Here is a 15,664-nt window from a genome sequence, read left to right as displayed (position 1 = left end):
GAGTGGTAATGGGGGTAATGGAGCTAGTCGTGGCTCAAACGCCACAGTCTCTCCCTGTTCTTACAGAGATATAGTAGATATTATTGAATGGATGTTTCTCGTTTGCTCTATGCCCTCAGGGTAGTTTCCACAGACATTAAATGATAACATCTTGTAATTTTACTTAACTTGTTTTGCTGGGGAGTTTTGCTCCTTTCTTCATCATCCTGGAAGTCAATAAACCACCGTTTATTTTTTAAAGCACTAATTCCATTTGGTCAAATGTGAAAAATCAAACAGGACTACTCCTTTAGGCCTTAAAATTGTGAGTTACAGTGAACAACAGATTCGTAATAATCTTATATACTTAACTCATCAAAAGTAGTAGATCTTGCATTGAAAGCATGGAATAGAAGAAAAAGACAAGATATATGCCCATAACACGATGGAATATCCATTATTGATAGAATAGAATATTATTAGTTTCGTCTCTACAAATTAAACACATATGGGTAAAAACAACAAATTATTAAAAATGGTTCCTAATATTTTGTGGGCCTACCACTTCTCCTGGAGAAAATAAACATATTCATACACCACAAATTCTATAATTTCAGAGGCTTTGTGGCCCTACTGAAGCCCATCCACAAATCCCAGTGAAAAAATTATTGTCTTCAAGAACACCCAATTGAGTGTCACGTAAAATAAAAAGACATTCATTTAGGTTGCCAGGATGATGAAGAGACTTTTTTCAAGTTGGGTCTAGGAGATAGAGGCACAACATGTAAAAAAAATTGTTGCTTTATTCATTCTATCTATTTGTGAGACAAGCTTGAGTACCCAGGCATTAGATAGAATCAAATAATTAAAACATGATCTCTTCTCCTGGGAAGTATTTGATCAAGGGCTAAGTGAAATTTGCAGTCCAATGATATTAGGTGTCTGGTTGAAGGGCAAAGAGAAGTCTGTGTCAAAAAGAAAGCACTTAGGGACTTCCTTGGTGGTGCAGTGGTTAAGAATCTGCCTGCCAATGCAGGTTTGAGCCCTGGTCTGGGAAGATCCCACATGCCACGGAGCAACTAAGCCCGTGAGCCACAACTACTGAGCCTGTGCTCTAGAGCCCGAAAGCCACAACTACTGAGCCCGCATGCCACACCTACTGAAGCCCGTGCGCCTAGAGCCCATGCTCCACAACAAGAGAAGCCACCGCCATGAGAAGCCCGCGCACCACAACAAAGAGTAGCCTCTGCTCGCTGCAACTAGAGAAAGCCCATGCGCAGCAGTGAAGACCTAACGCAGCCATAAATAAATTAATTAATTGATTTTTAAAAAGGCACTTAAAGTGTGATCTGAAAGAAGGGCAGAATTTGAATAAATGGAGAGGAGAAGGAATAGAATCTTACACGTGAGACACAGAATAACCTAAGGGAGGAGTCAAACACAACCTTGAGTCTTCAAGGAAGAAGGGATAAAAATAGCTAATATTTGTAGAGTACTTACCACATGTCAAATACATTTCTAAAACATTTTACATGTGTTAACCTCACTTAATCCTAACAACATCTAGTGAAGTAACTACACTTATCATCCCAATTTTACAAATAAGGACACTGTGGCATTAGAGAATAAGTATTCCCACTTGGTCAACTAGAGCCAGAACTTAAAAATAAATTGAACTTCTGGTTTCCAGAAACAGTAGCTTTAAGAATAGAGGAAATAAGTCTGGGTAGACCATGCACATGGCTAGATGTTGAATAAATAGGTTTTGAATCAAGATTTGTCTCTGAAGTATCTGATTTCTCTTGCACATATTGTGAGTTATTAGAGCTTCCTGGGTTTGGAAGTGATGCTACAAAGTGATGTTTTAGAAAGATTTATTTAGTAATCTTGTTTGAAAAGAGGTGGATTGTTGAAAGAGGTACTGGAGTGAAAGAAACAAGGATTAATTGCTTGAAGCCAGACTAGGATGAACAAAGAGAAATAAACAAGCTAAAGCAGCTGGTATCTAAGTTGGATACCAGCTGGTATCTTAAAGAGAAAAATGCTAGTGAGTTACTCTTCATTTTTAGGCTAAAATAACTATTAGTTTCCCATTAAGTTAATTTTTAGACTTCAGAAAAAAGTCCATATTCTCATCTTAATTATCATTAAGAACTTGATCTCTTTTTAAATTATAAAATTTCATGATAATAGTAATCACTTTTCATGACTTTGTCAATATTACAGACATTGTATTTTCAAGGTATTCTCATGTTAGAAAATGAATTCCCTTTGTAGCAAGGGATGACCTTTACAGACTAATAATAAATTAAAAGAATAGTAGATATTAATATGTTCAGTTTGAAATTCTCATATTCCATTTTGCTAACATTTTTGTCCTTGAAGAAGAGGCAGTTCAACATTTTTATAAAATAATAAAATAGAACCTTTTAAAACTAAAATAGAACATATAAGCAAGGATGATGCAATGTAATAGAATTCGTCATCATTGAAGTACTGGCTAAAAGTTATAAAATAGAAAATTCAGTCCATTTCTCCCACTACCTTGCTTTCTGACATTATGCAAATGTAATCTTCCTGGGTCTTATTTTGCCATCTGCTAAAATAAAAATGATGAACAAATTTCAGGCCTGTCCAGTGGGGAATTATGATTTTATACCTCAACGAAATAAAACCGGAGATGAAATTCAAAACAATAAACTTCAGAGACCTAAAGGTCCACTATGCCAAAATAATAAATGAAATTAATAGTGTTACAGATGGCTTAAAATGTAAATTATAGAAATGTAAGTTTTTATTTTGAATTTCCCAAAGGGGTACTTCCCCTAATGTATCTTTTTTTATAATTTAATTTATTTATTTTTGGAGTAGATAAAGGATTTATGCTATTCATAAATCAAAAACATACACAAAATTATACAGCAAAATTTTCTTTCTAATCGCTATGCTCATACACCCAGTCCCCATATGACACCTTGAATAACATGTTTTCTTCCAGAGGTTCTTTATATATATGTGCGTATTGAAATATATTTTTATTGGACTGCATTTTTGCATTATGCTATTTACTTTACGGACTGGACACTAACTTGAATTTTAACTTAACAGTACAGTTTGGTTGTCTTTCTAATCTTTACATAGATAGCTTCCTTATTGTTTTTTTTAAATTATAAGAGTTGGAGAGTTTTCCATTGTATGGACATACCTTAATTGATTTAACCATCAAACACTATGAAAATTTAAGTTGTTTCTGCTATTACAATAATGTCACAGTGAAAATTTCTGTACAAACATTATTTCATGCATATGCAACAACAGAACTAAATTCCCGAGAGAAGAAATGTCTGGGCTAAAGTGTGCATATAGTTTTAATGTTTATAGATCTTGCAAAAGCATCCAACATGTGAGCTATACTATTTACATTCTCACAGGCAACACATCAGAGTGTTATTTTACTACCAATAACCATACCAGTAGCATAGGTTTAACAGGCTTATAGATGTTTGTCAATCCAAATGATTAAAAAATTCTGTGTTGCTTTAATTTGAATATCTATTAGGATTCTGAGGGATATTACAAGTAGGATTAAGACATCAATTCCCTTGTAAAAAAAGCCATTTTACCATCTCTTTTTATTAAATGATTGCCCTTTTGGGAAGGGTTTAATTTTTGTCTTCTTGATTTCTAGAAAATCTTAGCAATATTAGCACATTTCTGTAATATGAGTGGCAAATAATTTTCCCTGTCTTCGCATTTGATTTTGGTACTTTTGCTATACAGGTTTTATTCTAACATGACTGATTTTTCTAATGTAGTTTTTCTTCCATTTATGGGCTCCAGATTAGGAGTTATGGCTATAAAGCACTGCTCTATTTTAAGATTATAAATTTTCTCAGGTTTTCTTTTTTTTTTTTTAATTAATTAATTAATTTATTTATTTATTTTTGGCTGCATTGGGTCTTCACTGCCGTGTGCGGGCTTTCTCTAGTTGCGGTGAGCGGGCTTCTCATTGCAGTGGCTTCTCTTGTTGTGGAGCATGGGCTCTAGGTGAGCGGGCTTCAGTAGCTGTGGCTCGCGGGCTCTACAGCGCAGGCTCAGTAGTGGCGCATGGTCTTAGTTGCTCCGTGGCATGTGGCATGTGGGATCTTCCCAGACCAGGGATCGAACCTGTATTCGCTGCATTGGCAGGCGGATTCTTAACCACTGTGCCACCAGGGAAGTCCCAGGTTTTCTTCGCTATGTTATTAAGATCTCATATTTTACCTACAAATGTTGTATCTAATTCATCTTGGTAGTGGTTTGAGTTATAGATTTTTTCTTTTTTTTGGCTAGTTGGCTACCCATTTCTCACAACACTATTTACAAACTAGTTATTTGGCTCTTTCGACAAAATTACATATTATATTACATAGCCGCCAAGATTATTCATCCTAATTTTCTACTTTTTTCTTCTCTTATGTATTCAGGGCATAATTGCTTTAAAAAAAGTAAGCAATTACCAAGATACATATGCATATATAACATTTATATTTATATTTATACATAAATGGAATTTTTAGAAGAATATAAGCCAGAGCTAAGCACAACAGATAAAGTTAGTGGTACTCAATGAAGATAAGTGCAGGGTGTCCTTGGCTTGGTTATCCTTCAGGAAATAAAATTCTTATGTAAACTCTAGCTGGTATCTGGTAAAGATACCTGTTATAAAATATTTATTTCTAACCTGAGAGACACTAATTCTAATGTGTAAGTTTAATCACATTAAAAAATCATTCTCGTATAAGTGATTTTAAAAGCTGTCTTGGGCTTGGAGAGAGTATTCTTTGTGGAAAATTGTAAAGCTATTTGGGACAGTGGTAAAGTCCAAAAGGGCATATGTAATTAACAACAGACATTTTTTCAAACTACCTTCTAAGACGTTCCTGTTGATCCAGGATTTGTTACTAAAGTAGGTAGTAATGCGGGATAGGAGAAGTGGTACAACATGAGGGAAGGAGAGAAAAAGAAAACACACCCACTTAATGGCCCAAGGTAACAGAGTAAGGACCTTTGGGTGAAATTGAGTGTTGAATGCAAATTTCAAGTTCTTGAAGATTGATCTGTAATATAGTCTCTTTCTTAAGTATCCCCTAAAAATTTTTCAATCTAAATTATTTAAAAAATCATTAAAAAGGATGTATTTTTGCGATTTCTCTGATAAATAATAAAAATGAAGGGTTAAATGCAAAAATGGTGTGGATGAAAAATGTTGCCTGCCATATCAGTAAACAAAGGATGTTGCCGCCATCAAGCCATCAGCCACTGTAGCCACCCCCAACTGTGCACCCTGAGGGGATTCAGGATGGAAAAAGCAGGACACTGGCCCTAGATAGCTAAGGTGCATATCAATGGAATGATTTCAATGAGCCCAGATTCTTGTATCTTCCCATACACAGAAAAGCACAAAATTCATTAATTTGAGTTTTCTTTAACAGTAGTCTTTTGATGTTCCGACTACTTGGTTTTTACTGCAAAAACTCCTGTGTATCCTGGCTCCTCTCTTATCTCTTCAGAGCAGTCCCACAGGGCAATCTAAGAGGCTGTCTTCTGACCTTAAGTCCTCAGAAAATCCGCGGAATAAAACATATTAGGTTGTGCACATTTTAGGTTGTGCACATTTTTTCTGTCAACAAATAAAATAGTTTTAATTGGATCATACAAACTGCTGAAATACTGTCAATAATGGCTATTTATACAACAATCATTATACGCCAAGCACTATTTGAAGCACCTCTCTTGTATTAACTCATTTATTCCTCAAGTAACCAAATGAGCTAGATACTATTATTGTCCCCATTCTATAAGTGAGGAAACTGAAGCAAAAGGGATAAAATAACTCGCCCAAGATTCTACAGCCAGTAATGATCCAGCTGTGCAGTAACATAATGAAAAGTGACAGCTTCATCCCAGGTTTGGCATGAGGGGATCTAGAATAGGCTGTAGAAACCAGCTGCACAGCCCTAATGAGCACAGCCAAGATGTCCACTGCACATTACTGAAGGGATACTGCATGTTCAAGAATCACAAATCACCAACTGTAAATGGCTCTAACTGTCAGAAGTCATGCTCAGTAGTTGTCAGTGTAAGTCAGAAGTGGAAGGAACAGGATCTATCTAGTCCCAATTAAAAGAAGACTCAGAGAGAGCAGACAGGCCACCAGTAATCTAAACCTAGAGGGCTAGGAGGAGATGTTAGCTAAAGAAAGACTATTACAGATAGAGATCTAGCTATTCAATCTGGGCCCACAATAGGAAAAATGGAATGCTCAAATTTGTAAAAGAGGTAGGGGTTGGTAAGCCCTAAGGAAGAACCAGCACTCCAGATTCAGGAAAGGGGCAGGGACTTTTAGCAGCCACTTCCGAGCTCTCTTAGAGCTATATTCACCCCTGTCCAATGTGAAAGCCACTAGCCACATGAAACTATTTAAATTTAAACTTAGATTAATTAGAAGTAAATAAAATTGAAAATTCAGTTCCTGCATCACACTCGCCACATTTCAAGTGCCGAACAGCACAAATGGCTACAGCTACTGTATCAGCACTGCTAGAGCATAAGAACTTTACTCCAAAGCCCCCTTACTGAATATAGGGTGATTTTATTTTTTACTATTGTTACAATTTCACTATTATTTTACCTCAAATTTTAGCAGAAATTGACTCAATCCTGATGCGTGTAGTACGTATAGTCATGAGAAATTTAGGGATGCAGAGTCAGAAAAAACAAAGCAAGGAGTGAAATGGAAGCCTACCTTGCAAATGGAAGCCACATCACCATCCTTTAAACTAACAGTCCGTTCTGTTTTGTTTCCCTTCATCCTGACTACTCACGCACTCCATGAGAAGTGGCTAACAAGCCCTTCCAAATAAGGGCTTGGAAAGGTTTTAACAGGAGCAAGAATTTTTTCCTGGCCTTTCTGTTTCCCTTAGCTGGACAATTCCTAAGCCACAAAGTGGAAACTTTAAAAGAATAGAATCCACCTACAAAAGGAACTCTTCTATCAGTTGAAAATTAACTCCTCCAGCTTGCATAAGTCATGATAATAATTTGAAATATTTATTAAGGAAACTAAATACTAATTTAAATCCCCTTTGCTGAGTAGTGTAGCCCAGCACAGGATATTGTAAACACTCTTAAACATCAGTTTCCATTTCTGAAAAATGGGGTTAAGACTAACACCTTCCACTATGGCTAGGATTTTTTTGAGATTTCTTACAATGAGAAACTCTTCTAAATGATCTCTAATGTCCTGTAACCACAATTACTATTCAGGACTTCAACAAAACAAGAAAAAGAGGAAACACAAACCCATCACTGATCAAATTTCTTTCAAAGGCACCTGAAGACTTCCAAATAAAATAATTTTATAACACTTGGAATATGTGATTTTGGTGACTTCTCAGCTCCCTTCAATTAATGTTATAATAGTAATACGGATTCTTCTTATGTGAACAAAACAGAATGCTAGTTAAATAATGTGAGAGATGGTCTCTTAAGAAATCTTCCTGTTTAAAATAAAATATCCATGAACTAATATATAGCCAAACATAATACTGACATAAAATATACCTTGATAATAAAATTGGTAACTTCAATTTTATGAAATATTCAGTCACAATGGAAAAAAACAGATATAAAAATAAATGTAACACGGTATTACAACTGGATTTACCTTTCCATCTAGAAATGGACAAATATATCATAAAAGTAAGAAATGTATTTCATAATTTAAGTGAACGGTAGGTATCAGTTCTAGACAATAAATTGAAGTGGGCATTTTTAAAAGCATGACTGTTCTCCTTCACGAAGGAGCTTCAGCTTCATCTCATTCTTGGTTTCTAAAAATAAAAATTGTACTCGACATTTCAGAGCTAAAAGGAGGCAAGAAATAAAGAAGGATCCGGTAAGAGTAAAGTTCATTTGCCCTTAGGCTGAAAATCTCCAATATATCTTCCTTGTGTGATGCTTTTCTTGTAACTATGATGTTTATCCTTTCTTACCCATGTAAAATGTGTTTCACTGCCTAATAATTAACACTGACAATCCAAGGAATGAGCAAGTGCTGGGAGAAAATGCTCAGGTGGGTTTTCTTCACTAGATGAGAGAGACTAGAGATTTCTAAATCCCACCCAATTACATGGTCCTCTGAATGATACCTCTTACCCCTCCCCTTTGTTAGCCCCTTAGAGAAATTCCTAATACAATTTTCTTCCCCGTTTTTTCTTTAGTCTTGGTGCACAAAATTTTCCCTATGAGAGAACTTTTTAGTAGCTGCAGTCATCGTCTTATTCCTGGCCACAATTACCTTCCTGTATAGAATAATATTGGAAACCAGACAGCATGAGGATTCTGAGACCATTCGTTCTCTAAAAAATGTCAGAAAAGGAAGTCAAATTTAAGAATGTGCGTTTTGAAGCTTTCTAGTCATTATATATAATTATGTATTATATATGATATATAATATAATGATATTGATATAGTAATCAAAAATATATATTTCGAAGAAAATAAAGCATTATTTTGTAAGCCAAAGAAAGCAAAATGGTTTACTAACACATTACCATATTCTGATCAGCTAGCTGAAATAAAATCATTGGTACCCAGACATTTGGCAGTTACCCTGCAAATAGAATTACTGTCATCACACACAACTTGTCTTCTCATATATTGATTTGTGTGGACCATATCTCAATTCAATCAATACCAACACGTTAAGAGAAAGAATCCAATCAGAAAGAATTTTTAAAAGACTGTCTCACAGTAAAAAAACAATTATTTTGTGATTGAATGAACACCGCATAAATATTCTTAAGGGCTTTAAGTGTCATTGGATTACAAGAAAATTCCAGAATGTTTCACACCTTAAATAAATTAAGAACTTATTTAGCTGGCTCTCACACTAGTGAGATTCAAACTTATTAATTTTAGTAGTAAATACTGCCAAGAAAAATCACCACCAGGACAAAAGCCACAAAATTATGGCACTAACAACTGAAGATTGCTTTAAGCAAAATGTTCTAATATGCTGTTACCTTTTACAGTTGGAGAAAGAGCAGACATTTTGCATTTTAAATATAGTTTCTTTATTAACTATTTTAATATCATTTTAAAATTAAGCTAAAGGTATAACATCACTCATAGAAAATTTAGCAACTGCCTGTGAAAGAGAATTTCATTGTAATTTTAACTCCCCCATGTCTCACCTACAGATGATTCGCAAACTCCGGTAAGGAGCACTTGGTTTTGTAGCTATGTTTCTGGGAATGATAAGAGGGTGAGATGAAGGAGGATATTTTCACAGCACTTATAACACGCAGGAATATTATGTGGGAAAAATGGGGAGAGAGAAAGGAGCGGAAAACATTTTATCATGACTCCTACTGTGAACAAGTTAACAATTCCAATCCAAACTAAACCTATTTTTGGTGCTTAATGTGTATGCATCAGTTATCTCTCTCCCATATGACATAGTTTTCATTACAAAGAAAAATTTATTGGATTTCAAGTTTTTAATTCATCTTAATATTTAAATATAATCCCTGTATAAACTAGACTGGGCACGTATTCTTTTCTTTTCTTTTTTTTTCCTGAAACTAGCCCATCTTCTCACCCACATTCTCTAACTCTAAGTTCATGGCTTCATGCACCACTTTATGTGCATGGAGACCAGCTAACAGAGTACATAAGAAGAAATCCCTTGCCAGAATCCCACTAGACCATCAATGTACAACTAAGATGAGCTGCCAGGTTATGCTGGAAAATGAAGAATGACAATTCTTATAAAAGCAGCTGCTGTACATATGAGTAATGGTCTCAAAAAGAAAATTAGACTCTACTCAAGGTGATCCTTCCCTATTCTTTTTTTTTTTTTTTTTTTGCCGATAACTTGATCTTGCTAGTACTCTTCCCTCTCTATCCTTACATAAAGGGTTCACAAAAGATACTACAGAGATGAGAAGGTTTGTTTTTCCTCCATAAATACCATTACAATTTGCCTCCTATCCGGTCTTGCAGTCCTGTGAGGCTCTGCACTGCATCTCCCATCCTCTTTCCTTGGTGATGCAAGTGAGTGCTCTTCTACCAGGAACCAGTGTAACTACCTACCAGGGCTCTGAGCATTCTACTTACCATTATATTCCTTCCACAATGATAAAATCATGATTTTACTTCCAACAGCAAAGTGTTTTGATTACACCCCTTAGCCTAACAAACTAGTCAGTAATTTCTTCTAATAGAAAGATCCTGTAACTTTGACAAGTTACTCAACATACACTAACCTCAGATCTCTCATCTGTTGGAAGAGAATGATAACGTTACCTCTCATGTTTCTAAGAAGATGAAATTAGATTAAACTGTGTGCAAACAATTTCAACAGTTCTTGCAGATCATAAGTGGTCAATAAATGCTATCTATTTATAATTGGAGTAGAAGTAGGAGTAGTAGTAGTAAACTGACATTCTGTTTACATTCAGTAGTAGTAAACATGGCATTTCGTATGTTCTTATCAAGGTACAACTTCATACTATACGTGGAACCCCTCTAACTACTAAATGCAAAATGAAGCAGACAGTTGGCAATATAAGTTATGGGTTAATTGTGCTGTGACAACCTGGTTAAGCCAGGAACTGTTTCCCAGAATTCTCTTCCTTGTGTTTCCCATGTTAGAGGTAGCCAAAAGCTGAATTTCCATGAGACTCAGAAAGCAGAAGTGAAGCAATTCCCATAGCTCCCTGACAGTCTTTTTTGCAGACAGATATGGTGACAAACAGATGCAGAGATGCTTCGTGGGTTCCAAGTAGTTTACACTCCTCTGCTCTGCATACAACTCTTTTTCCTAATTGATGGCTCTTATGACCAACTGCAGCTCCAGATCCACAACAGATGTTCCACCGTGAACCCACAGATACCAGAGCTACTCAGAGACCTCCCAATGAACTTGCCATTTTTGGTCACACTTAGGCAGCTCGATGTGGTTGGTTTCTGGGATTTGCTGGTGAGTGACTCCTCCAACTTTCCTTCCAGAATTTTACTCCCCCGACCCTCCCACAATTGTTTAAGGTCTAATTCTTATAACTCCATTTTCCCATAATACTCATGGTGGTAAGTGTGATTTGAGGGGCTAAAGTGTCTCAAAATCTCTTTTCTCAACATGCTTATGGTTGCTATAACAGTCATGATTTGGTATTTAATAAAGATGACAGTTAGAAAGTTTAATATTATCTGGCATAAAAATTATACTAATATTAGAAATATAAGGTGTGTGATAAAAGCTTAAGAACTATGTCTTAAGCTACCTTTAGGTGAGAATCTAAAAGCTTTTTATTAAAATGAATGACATGACATACTTTAAAATGCAGTTCTGCCCCTATCACATCCCAGCTCTGTGAAACTCAACAAGCCACTTAACTACTTTGAGATCATCTTTCTTCATCTCTTACTTGGAGATATCTGCAACTTTAATAATAATAGTGTGTAAAAATGCATGGTTCATAGAACAAAATCAGTTAATATTGTGTCAATAATATGCTAGACTTTAGTGAGGTAAGTTTAACTCTTAAATAAGCAGTTCAAAAGTACTTTTTTCTTAGCCTTTTTGGGGAATGTGCTTCAAATACTGGAGGTTCCTAAATGTTTAACTGTTGCATAATTTAGACCATTGTATTAACAAATTAGTACAAACCTATAGCCTCAGAACTCAAATAAAAGTTATTTGGTAACTAAGCATGTAATCCAAAGTATTTTCTGGCTTTCCAATCAGACTATAACATAAGCCTTCCCGTATATTTCCTGTTAATTCAAACAAAATATAAAAACAAAAATCCTTCCTTGACCGAATCATCTTCCTATTTTCTGTCTTCCTTTCATAACAAATCTTGTCTACACTTGCTTCATCTTCACTTCCTTTCCTCTTTGTACTAGTTAAAGCTTTGCAGTTGATTGTGCCCCTACCACATACTGAAATATATCTATCTAGTTCACTGGTTTTCAAACTTCACTGTGCAAAATAATCTCCTGGATTATTTTTTTAACATCTTTATTGGAGTATAATTGCTTTACAATGGTGTGTTAGTTTCTGCTTTATAACAAAGTGAATCAGCTATACATATACATATATATATATATATATATATATATATATATAATCTCTCCATATCTCCTCCTTCTTACGTCTCCCTCCCACCTTCCCTATCCCACCCCTCTAGGTGGTCACAAAGCACAGAGAGCTGATCTCCCTGTGGACTTGAGGACACGGGGAGGGGGAAGGGTAAGCTGGGACGAAGTGAGAGAGAGGCATGGACTTATATACACTATCAAATGTAAAATAGATAGCTCCTGGATTTTTTTTTTTAATTGAGATCCTTAAGCCACAAACCCCAGAGATTCTAATTTAAAAGTTCCAAATTGGAAGGCAGGGATCTGAATATTTATCAGCACTCCTAAATTACTCTGATGTAGGTGGTTAGGAATAATGTCATGAATAGCTAACACCCAGATCAGTGGAGACTCCTCAGTTCTTATTCACATTTGACCTTTCTGCAATATTTGACACTCTTAATGATACCTTCTTGAAATTACATTTTCCCAGATGCTCAAGGCCCAGGCTCTTGGAAAAGCTGGCTCCCCTACAAAACGTTTATTAGTGAATTCATAAAAGTGAACTACAGACAACATCATCTACACTAAGTATTTGCTGGCTGTTTGATGTAAAGCTTCAGTGGCCTCAGGCTTTGCCTTATTAATGCCTTTCATGGGATTCTCTTCCCATCCCCATTTCTTATAGTCTTAGCCTATTATTAAAATAAATTATAAAAATAATGATGAGTATTTCCTGAATGTTTATGATGGGTGCTAAGCACACACATTATCTCCTGTAACAATGTCATGTGTCATGATTTCCTTCATCACAGTTTTTTTGTTTTTTAGAAATAGTTCCTCCCACTCAAACTACTCTCATTGCCGGAGAGCCCTAGTACCATTCACCACATTCTACTACAATCCACAAAGGTCACTTTCTGTGGGATGCTTTTCCTGATGGCCTGACACTGTCCACTACTGGGAGCTCCTTGCCCTGTGCTCCACATCACCTAACACACTGTAAGACGTTGATTTGATCTGTCACTACCTCTAACCTGTGGGCTTCTTGAATGGTAAGGGCTGTATCTATCAGCCCAGGGCCTGTCAGTGAGGCTGGCTGAATGGCTTATTTCTTAATTAATTAAGGTTAGTTATCATTATTTATGTGTTTAACCTTGCAATCCTTCTAGCAGAATACTGTGCACTATTTCACAAATTGTTGTCCTTGAACAATTTACATTCAAATCACCCTGGATAATTGTTAAAACAATAGTTTCCTATGCTCCTAGTTCACTAGAGCATTATTTCTGAGGTTCAACCCAGGAATATTCATTTTGATAGGCACTTTAGGTGAGTCTTATGAATAATAAAATTTGAAAAATATTATTTGAGTTGGAAGAGTTCTTACTGAGATTGAAGACTCTTGTCTTCTGCTAGTGACAATACAAACAACTAACATGTATTTCATGAACAAACCCTTTAAGGAGACTAGATTTTAGTTTCATTTAGAAATAGAGGATTAGAATAAATTATCTACAATGTCTCTCCTATCTCTAAAATATTTTCGGTTTTAATAAATTGGAAGAACTAGGGATATACTTGCAAGTAAATTTCTTCTAAGCCATATGAAGTTGGTGTCTATCTTTTATATCTCATAGGAATGAATGAGTACACAATCATTTCAAATCAGACCAGGATGCAAGGGACATAATGGCAATGAATTCAAGACTGGAGCTAGAGCTTTTCTTATTGTTGCAATTAGGTAGAGAAGAACGGTAACAGGTGGTCAGACTTGGCCAAAGTATCCTAATTTCTTTAATTTTTAATCCTAAGTAGTTCATAGAGAAATATTACCAACAGATTTTTAAAGAGTGTAATCCTTGGACCACATGCAATGGAATCAGAGTTCTGCTTAATACTGTAGTTTCCCAGGTAACACCCACCACCTACTGAATCAGAATGTTTGATCAAAAATAATTTCCTTACAAACACTCCAGGTGACTTATTCATCCATCATTTGAGTACCACTAATATATACAATCTAAGTAGTTAAATTGAGATATACAAGAATAATGAACAAATTGCTCCAATGTCTAGAATAAAACCATAAATAAATCCTCTAAGGTCTTATGCAAGCCAGTCTTCTGAAAATGCAAAGAAAATACTGGCAGTTACGTGGACTAAAACAGCATGTCTTCTGACTTTAAGAGTGGGCGATTCAAGGCTGTGGGCCAGGATAGAATTATAATCAGCATATAACTACTGCCTTACAAATGTTCAAACATTCTGATCCAGCATAGCTCTGGGTAGAAATAGAAGCACTAACAGGATATAAGAGATGACCATAAAAGAGCTGAAAGAGGCGTTAGGGTCTAAGAAAATAAGACAGACCATAATACGTAGAGAGGCAGGAAAAAAAAATGATTAAGGAATGGGATAATGAGTTAAGTAAGGGAAATCAGTTTTGCTGAATTAGATTACCTGGCTTTGATGCTAAAATCTGTGATTAGAAATCATCTGATTAGTTAATAAACAAAAATTACATTATTAGAATGTAATGGCCATTGATATACCATATACAAGGGCATAACTGATATTAAACTAAGAGTAAATAAAATAAAGTAAATAGTAAAATAAAGATCTTCCTCCTTTTTCAAAAGTAAAAATAAGCAATGAGAAAAATTTTATAAGGCATTAAGGTGCTTGGGAAAATTATACTAAAACTTTCAAAGTTGTAGATGTAATTCAATTTTTTAATAAGATAAATATAGGTCATTGGTTACATATGTAAAACTTCCATACAGTCCATTATAAGTTATTCATATCTACATATGGTAAAATTTTGATATGTTAGAAATGAATTCCATGCTGCAGATTGAAAGGAAAAACATTTGAAAAATATAAGTTCATAGATGTTACTTTCAAGAGAGTAAGTGAATGACTAAAACATCAATGAATTCACCATTTTCTCTGGAGAAAGTTGCATGTATTAATTAAGTCATGATTAAAGGAAGATGGTATAAGTGCCAATCACTCACTTATCAGAAATGTATCAAGTAAAATTATAGTTTAATTTTCCCCCTTTATAATCCTATGAATAAAAATGCCTGTCTCTATTCATTGGAAAAGTAGTCTGGTATTTTCTCAAGGTCAGACTTCTCTGACAAATGTGTTTCCAATATTTTGTTCAAATTAAAAATATAAACAACTATTGTCTGCATTGGGTCCAAAATGATTTATAGATCCCTGTGACATGACTTATTCTTTCAGCATGTGGCTCACAAAAAAAAATCCTTTTTTTTTTTTTAAGCTATAGGACTTAAGACTTTAATTAACTGTAAAGTGGTTTTAAATTTTTGATTATTTAGAGCTTTGTAAACAATTAGACTATATATGAATTTAATAATAAAGGCCTGAAAAATGTAGATAAAGGTTTTCTTTTCTTTTCCAAATCTGTTTTTCAACATCCTCTTTCACCTTACCAAGGCAATTCCTATTCCTATTCTCTATGTGAGAGAAAGCAAGAATATTCCTGATGACAAATATATTTAATATTCATCAACAATTCCACAGA

This window comes from Balaenoptera ricei, chromosome 2, assembly GCF_028023285.1.
Source record: "Balaenoptera ricei isolate mBalRic1 chromosome 2, mBalRic1.hap2, whole genome shotgun sequence".
Classification (NCBI taxonomy): domain Eukaryota; kingdom Metazoa; phylum Chordata; class Mammalia; order Artiodactyla; family Balaenopteridae; genus Balaenoptera; species Balaenoptera ricei.
Note: the sequence above shows the minus strand (reverse complement) of the source record.